Here is a 7346-nt window from a genome sequence, read left to right on the forward strand (position 1 = left end):
AACAACCTGTATTTTCTCTCCCTCTTCCCCCCCCCCAAATCTGTTCTTCTGAGTTACATGTCGGTCCTGGGATCGAGATGCTGACCTCTTCTGCTCCTCGGACCTGCTTGATCCATCCTGGTGCCCTGTGTCTGGTTGGAGTCTCATCGCATCACTCCTGTGGAGGATGGCCCCATGAGGACAGTTGAAAGTCACACCTGGAGGACGCTCTGGACTCTTACAGTAATGCTTTTATGGCTGAGGACTGCAGTTGTCATGAACACTTTTGCACTCAAGTTTCCATCAATGAAGAGTTACAACATCAACGAAACTGTCTTCATGTTAAAACTGTTAATATTATAGTCATGCTTGTCTGTTGTTGCCCAAATGAGGATGGGTTCCCTTTTGAGTCTGGTTCCTCGAGGTTTCTTCCTCATGTCATCTGAGGGAGTTTTTCCTTGCCACCGTCGCCACAGGCCTGCTCATTGGGGATAGATTAGGGAGAAAATTAGCTCATGTTTTAAGTCGTTCAAATTCTGTAAAGCTGCTTTGCGACAATGTTTATTGTTAAATGCGCTATACAAATAAACTTGACATCAATGCCTCCAGGTATGCCTTCTGTGGCTGTTTACCCCAGTATTGAGAGGACCCATTCTTCCTCTGGGATCAGGGGAGCCACAGTGGACATGCCACCACTGATCACCCTTTCCCTCACTCTCCTCACTTCTGGTCCCCTGCTCTTTGCTTGGCTGGAGAAGTCCTGCCACTTTTTCCAGACGACTTCTGCATTCCTTGATTTAGTGCTTGAAGCACTGAGGTTTGCAGCAATGGACTTCCGCAACTGATTCTTATTTTTATTTGCAGAGAGGCTCTTGGATTTGGTGAACAGCACTTCTTTATACTGTTCCATGGCATCCATCAAAATAGACAAGTCATCTTTAGTAAATGCAAAATTCCTCATTTTCTTTGCCTCCATTGCACACACCAGATATCACTTAGCTGCATGCCAATTTATAAGGGAAATTAAGCTCTCGATTGGGTAACAGTGAAATGAGCAGGCACAGGGAAAATGTTTTACTTAATTTTTTAGCTTATTATTTGTTCATTCCTTTGTGTGAACATTTATTTGTTTAACTGAAAAACATGCTTAGAATAAAAAAAATTATTTTCCAGGAATGTAAAATAATTTCACCCTGCGATGACCTGGCGACTTGTCCAGGGTGTACCCCACCTCTTGCCCATAGTCAGCTGGGATAGGCTCCAGCTTGCCTGTGACCCTGTACAGGATAAACAGCTACAGATAATGGATGGATGTAAAATAATTTCAACTATTAATTATCACAATATATATGTAATGCTTACTGATGATACAATATATTAACATATTTTAAGCACTTTATATTTAATTGTTTTTTTTTTGTTAAAAACAAATAACATGACCTCATCGACTGGATTTAGCAACTACTGATGCCTTTAGTGAGGATGCATGTTGCAAAGGAGCTCTTTGCAAAGTGGCTCTTAAGAGTCATTCTTACAAGTGTGTTTAGGAAAGCCACATACAGAGACAGCATTCATTGCTTAAGGCTGTCTTTAAACTCATTCATTAGCCCTAAAGTGCAGCGTTATCAGGAAATACACCCCTGATCATTATCAGATTGTAGATATAAGTGGTGACTTCTCTATGCATACTAAGGTAAAGTTACAAGGCTTTGTTTTAGGCCCACTGCTTTTTTCTTTATATATGCTACCTCTGGGTAATATTACTCATAAGCATAGTATTAAATCAAGTTTCAAGTTTATTTGTACAGCGCTTTTAACAATAAACATTGTCGCAAAGCAGCTTTACAGAATTTGAACGACTTAAAACATGAGCTAATTTTATCCCTAATCTATCCCTAATCTATCCCCCTATAGTATTATCTATCCCCCTATAGTATTATCTTCCACTGTTATGCTGATGACACCCAATTGTATTTTTCAGCAAAGAACTACAACTTCTTCCTACAGTAGAAGCATATTTAAGAAAGTGTGTGACCACAGTTGACCTGAAACCAAAGTTCAGTATCAGCAAAGCTTGGTCATTAAAAATGAGCACATGGAGCATACACAAAGGTATTGGAAAGCCTGGAGCAGTGAATCGAGCATGTAGAGATACTGTTGCACTTCATTTCTGTAAGGACTGAGACACAAACTTCCTTTCCCCCTTGCTTGTCAGTGTCTATACTTTGCTTGTGAGTCAAGGTGCAATTCATACACCTTGTCTTAATTTTTTATCACCATGCTCACTGATACTACTCTGAGCCCTTGGGTCATCTCTGTCGCACTCTATAATAAAAATACTGTTTAAAAGTCATAGCATCTTAAAGACAAGGAGTTCAGTGCTCGCAGCACACAGTAAGGGGGGCAAATGTTCATCAACTCACTTTAATTATGGAATGATGACATTTGTTAAAAGTACATACTGTTAGGGTTTTGCTGGGATTTGAACCTGGTTCACTGGTGTGATAATCCAGCAAACCCCCACTAGGCCACCAGGGGGATGACTCAAGTGCAGAGGCGTGAGGTGAAAGTAGAGTATCAAAAACAGTTTATTTACACTATATACACTATTTACAATCCAGGGCAAAAACAAAAAGTATAATCCAGAGGTTCTGGGGTAAAAAAAAAAGTATAATCCAAAATGCAAAACACTCAGAAGATCGATCAAAAAAAGAAAATCCAAAATGCAAAACACTCAGAAGATCGATCAAAAAAAAAGAAAATCCAAAAGTTCAAAGACCAAATAAGAAAAAGGCAAAAATGTAAATGCTCAGAAGATACCAAAGGTTAAGTGAAAAATCCAACAAGAAAACAAAAAGCCAAAAACACAAGGGCAAAAGCAAGGACACGGGACAGAGGTTCTAACAAAAAGCATTACAGCACAAAGACTCCGTGACAAGGGCACAAACAGAGGGGTATTTATACACAAACTAATTAAGGAACAGGGTGGGGCAGGAAACAGGCAATCAAGACAAACACAGTGGCGGCCTCTAGAGGCCAAAACAAACATGACAAGATAAACATAACAGCGGCCTCTAGAGGCCAAAACAGTCCCAGTCCTAACATATACTATATAGAGAGACTGATCTCCATGACACTAGCAATCAACAGATTGGCCACATTTGTAAATTAAACGTTACAAGTTGTAAGGTTTCTCTCGAGAAATTAGTCATCTGGTAAAGGCACATTGGTTGATTGCTAGAAATGGCTAAATGATCCAAATACACTTGAATATTTATTTAAAAAGCCAAAAACAGATGTTGCCAATGAAAAACAATTTGAAAGGACAAGTGTCATGGAGACGCCAATTACCTGCCTTACAAGTCTTTGTACTCCAGTCTTGACCCTTTGTTAATCATCAAGTTAGCCATATTTCAACTTACTCACTGCAGCCATCAGAACAAGGTCCAATTCATAGCATTAAATATTGTGTGAACTTTATTGAGAGTGGGCTATATCAACCATTAATTTCATTTCCAGTAAAGGATGATGAAAGTTTCAGAAAGAATGGGGGAATCCATGGCCAAATGGTTAGAGAAGCAGCTTTGGGAATAAATGGTTGCTGGTTTGATTCCCTGGACCAGCAGGAATAGCTGAAGTGCCCTTGAGCAAGGCATCTAACCCCCAACTGCTACCCAAGCTGCTCTGGGTATGTTGTACATCACTCTGGATAAGAGTGTCTGCTAAATGCCTGTAATGTAATGGTATGAAATTTACAATTGGTTTGAAGACAGTCCAGCAGCTGATTAGACTTTTTGTTTTCCCTGTCATACATTTAGAAGCTAAGACAGCCAAACAGGCACATTTCAAATGACTGGATTTGGCAACTGCAAAAAGTTACTGAAAGGTTCAAAGAGCACCAGAAAAGTGGCATGCACATTTCCTCAGTGTTAAAGCTGAAAGGACATGAACAGTCACATAAAACTGGATGAGTTGCCTCTCAGATCAGCTCTGAATATGCAAAGAGAGTTGATGAAAACAGTACCCATCCATCCATCCATCCATCCATCCAGTATCTATACCACTTATCCATCAGGGTCATGAAGGAAGCTGGAGCCAATCCTAGCTGACTTTGGGCAAGAAGCAGGGTACACTCTGGGCAGGTCACCAACCTAGCAAAGGGCTAACACAATGAAAAACCATTTACACTCAAATACATACCTAAGTGCAATTTAGAGAAGCCAGTTGACCTAACCTACATGTCTTTGGATTGTGGGAGGAAAACGGAGCACCCAGAGGAAATCCACACAGGCAAAGGGAAAACATGCAAACTCCACAAAGAAAGGCCAGGCCAGCCACATATCAGTACTGGTATCAGTGAATAACAAAAAATGTGTAACAGTACTTGGTGGGGGGGGGAATGGTAATAGCTCTGTACTACATGATGCTGAGGTCAGTGGGACAGCAGTTCACAGAATTTAAAATTCTCCAGACATAGATCCATAAAAGTGCTACAGATACAGTAGATCTCTTTTTAAATGAGTCTATGCACTTGACCCGTCTTCCCCTTGCTGACATTATTGTTGACCACTGAGTGCACCACATCGCATTGTAATAACCCAATTATGTGTCAGTGCTGGGTTAATTAGCTTCCCCTCTCACTTACTTAAAACAAATCCCAGTAATTTGAAGATATGAATTATGACATAATGACACAATTACTAAGCTTAGTAAATGAATGAAGGGAAACTGCATGTGTGTGCCGTTCAGATGTATCACCAACTGATGTCACTCAAACCTGCATCTCTCCGCTTTACACTCCTGACACCTTTCATCATAACACAGCAGTAATTGCAGAGAAACACACACCGCTCCCACACACACAGCCTTCACTTGATGTGTGATGTGAATTTCAAATGAAGTGAGGATCTTGACAGTGGAGGCTTATCACAGCGCAATAGAGAAAGGATGTGTCACATCCACATCCACTTCGGCCCTGCCATTAAGAATGCAGATGAAAACCTTCACTTGAATCTAATCTGGATGTGTGGCATGGCATCTGGTTTGACCAGGATAATCCATGACCTGAGCCTTCATAAAACCTCTCCTACTGTGGTGTGAGGAATGAGCTGGAGATTAACAGCCCATGTTCAATCACTGTGCTCACCATACACTTTCTTCTTGCATATTATAGTGACCTTCAAAAAAAAAGCACCTAGCAGATGCCAAGAAATGACATAGTGTGATTATTTACATGAATTTGTTAATTTAAACCCTGCTAATTGACTTCATTTCCATGCAGTGGATCTCAATAGCTTCATCATTTCAGGCATCTGTCTAAATGTTTGAGGCCCTGAAATTAGCTCCCTGACTAAACATAACAGCTAAGCCTTTCATTAAAAGGTCACAGGTTAAAAGTAGGTTCAATATAACTTAAGCCAGTCTCCCAGTAACATAAATTGACATTTACTGTTTCTTAACTGAAGACATCTTGCATTAAAACAAACAAACAAACAAACAAAAAAAAAAAAAAAAACTGGTTACCTGATTTCTATGTTAGTCAAGTCCATTGATATTTTTCTAGCTATATACCATTTCAAAAAATGTGAAACTGGAGCATTCTGCTCTATTAAATGTTCCACTGCATAATCAATTAAAAGGAGACTGCTGAATTCTGGATTCTGATTAGTCAGAAGGTGTTGATTAATTTTCTGTAACAGCAGATCTGACAGTAATGCAGCTGCAAATTACAGTTTTATATTGATGTGCTCCTTCTAATTTGTTGTATAGTAAAAGCTAGTTCACAGGATTGCATTGAGGACATGCCATATAAATTAATAATTGATATTTGAAGATTTCTGTAAAGAAAAAAATAATTACCTTTGTAACAGTCAGAGGTAAAGCTGCAACTATAAGCTTTCCAACACAGGAAAGTTTTCAGAACAGAGGACTGTGGGTGGTAGAAAAAGGGCAACTGGACTTGCTTGAAGATTCTTGAAAACGTTTCACCTCTCGTCCAAAAGGCTTCCTCAGTTCTGTCTGACTAATAGGGAGTATCAGATATTTATCCTCAGAACTGAGGAAGCCTTTTGGACGAGAGGTGAAACGTTTTCAAGAATCTTCAAGCAAGTCCAGTTGCCCTTTTTCTACCACCCACAGTTTACTATGACCTGGATGATTGAGAATCTTCACAGTCAGGACAGAGGAGTTTATCCATTGTGTTTTCTCAGTAAAATAATGAGGTGCAGATTATTATTATTATTATTATTTTATTATTATTATTATTAACAATTAAATATAAACACAAAAAGCATGATGTGTCATTCTTTAATAAATAAACAATTTGAAACATTGCCAAATCACTGTGGTATAAGAGGAATAAAACACTTTGGGACATGCTGTTATTTAACAATTATTCGCCGAAGGCGAAGTGAATATCAGTGAATAACAATCAAGACGAAGTCAAGGTTTTCCAAGTCAAGGAATACAAAGTATTTTATGTGACTTGGCATAGATAAGTGACACAACTCTGTGCCGTGCCTTTATTACATTTACATGCTGCGTTTAAACGTTGAAATAAGTTTTTTAATACGGATTTTTTTAAATAATCACCTGCGTATTTATATTAAAACAGTTATCCGCCTCAGGCTACGTGAATATTGGATATTCACCGATATTCACGGAGCCTGAGGCGGATAACTGTTTTAGTATAAATACACAGGTGATTATTTTAAAAAATTCGTATTAAAAAACTTATTTCAACGTTTAAAAGCAGCATGTAAATGTAATAAAGGCATGGCACAGAGTTGTGTCACTTATCTATGCCAAGTCACATAAAATACTTTGTTTTGAAATAGATAAAATAAATGACAATTCCACCTTACCTTTGAATAGTTTTAGACTAAACTTTGTAGCATCTTTAGTGCTTTTAGGAACAGCATTTTTCTTTATAATTTGTAATTCTTCCTTACTTACAGTGACAAAGCGATTGGCAGCCATTTTGCCAAGTCGCTTGTTGTGATTTTTGAGAAATAGTCCGAATTTCTCGACCACTCAGCACACACAATTTTCTATAATCACCTACATATTTATACTAATAGAAAATAATCAACTTGGAGTGTTAACAGAACCTCTGCTGCATTACCCCTAAACCCACCCCTGACGAATCCCTTCAAATCCAGCCTTGTTTGTGAGAATCTGGGTTCCTTCAAAGTTCTTTGGGTGGTTAGCAGTTTCTGTTTCCTAAATACTTTTAAACCTTTTCACTACATATAAACCTTATGTTGTATGGTTCTTAAATTGAATCATTGAAAGACAAATTAAAAAAAAAAAATCGAGCCTTAGATGACACTTTTTTATGAATGTGTGGTTTGCAATTGAGAGGCAGA

Source organism: Neoarius graeffei, chromosome 12 (assembly GCF_027579695.1).
Source record: "Neoarius graeffei isolate fNeoGra1 chromosome 12, fNeoGra1.pri, whole genome shotgun sequence".
In the NCBI taxonomy this organism is placed as follows: Eukaryota; Metazoa; Chordata; class Actinopteri; order Siluriformes; family Ariidae; genus Neoarius; species Neoarius graeffei.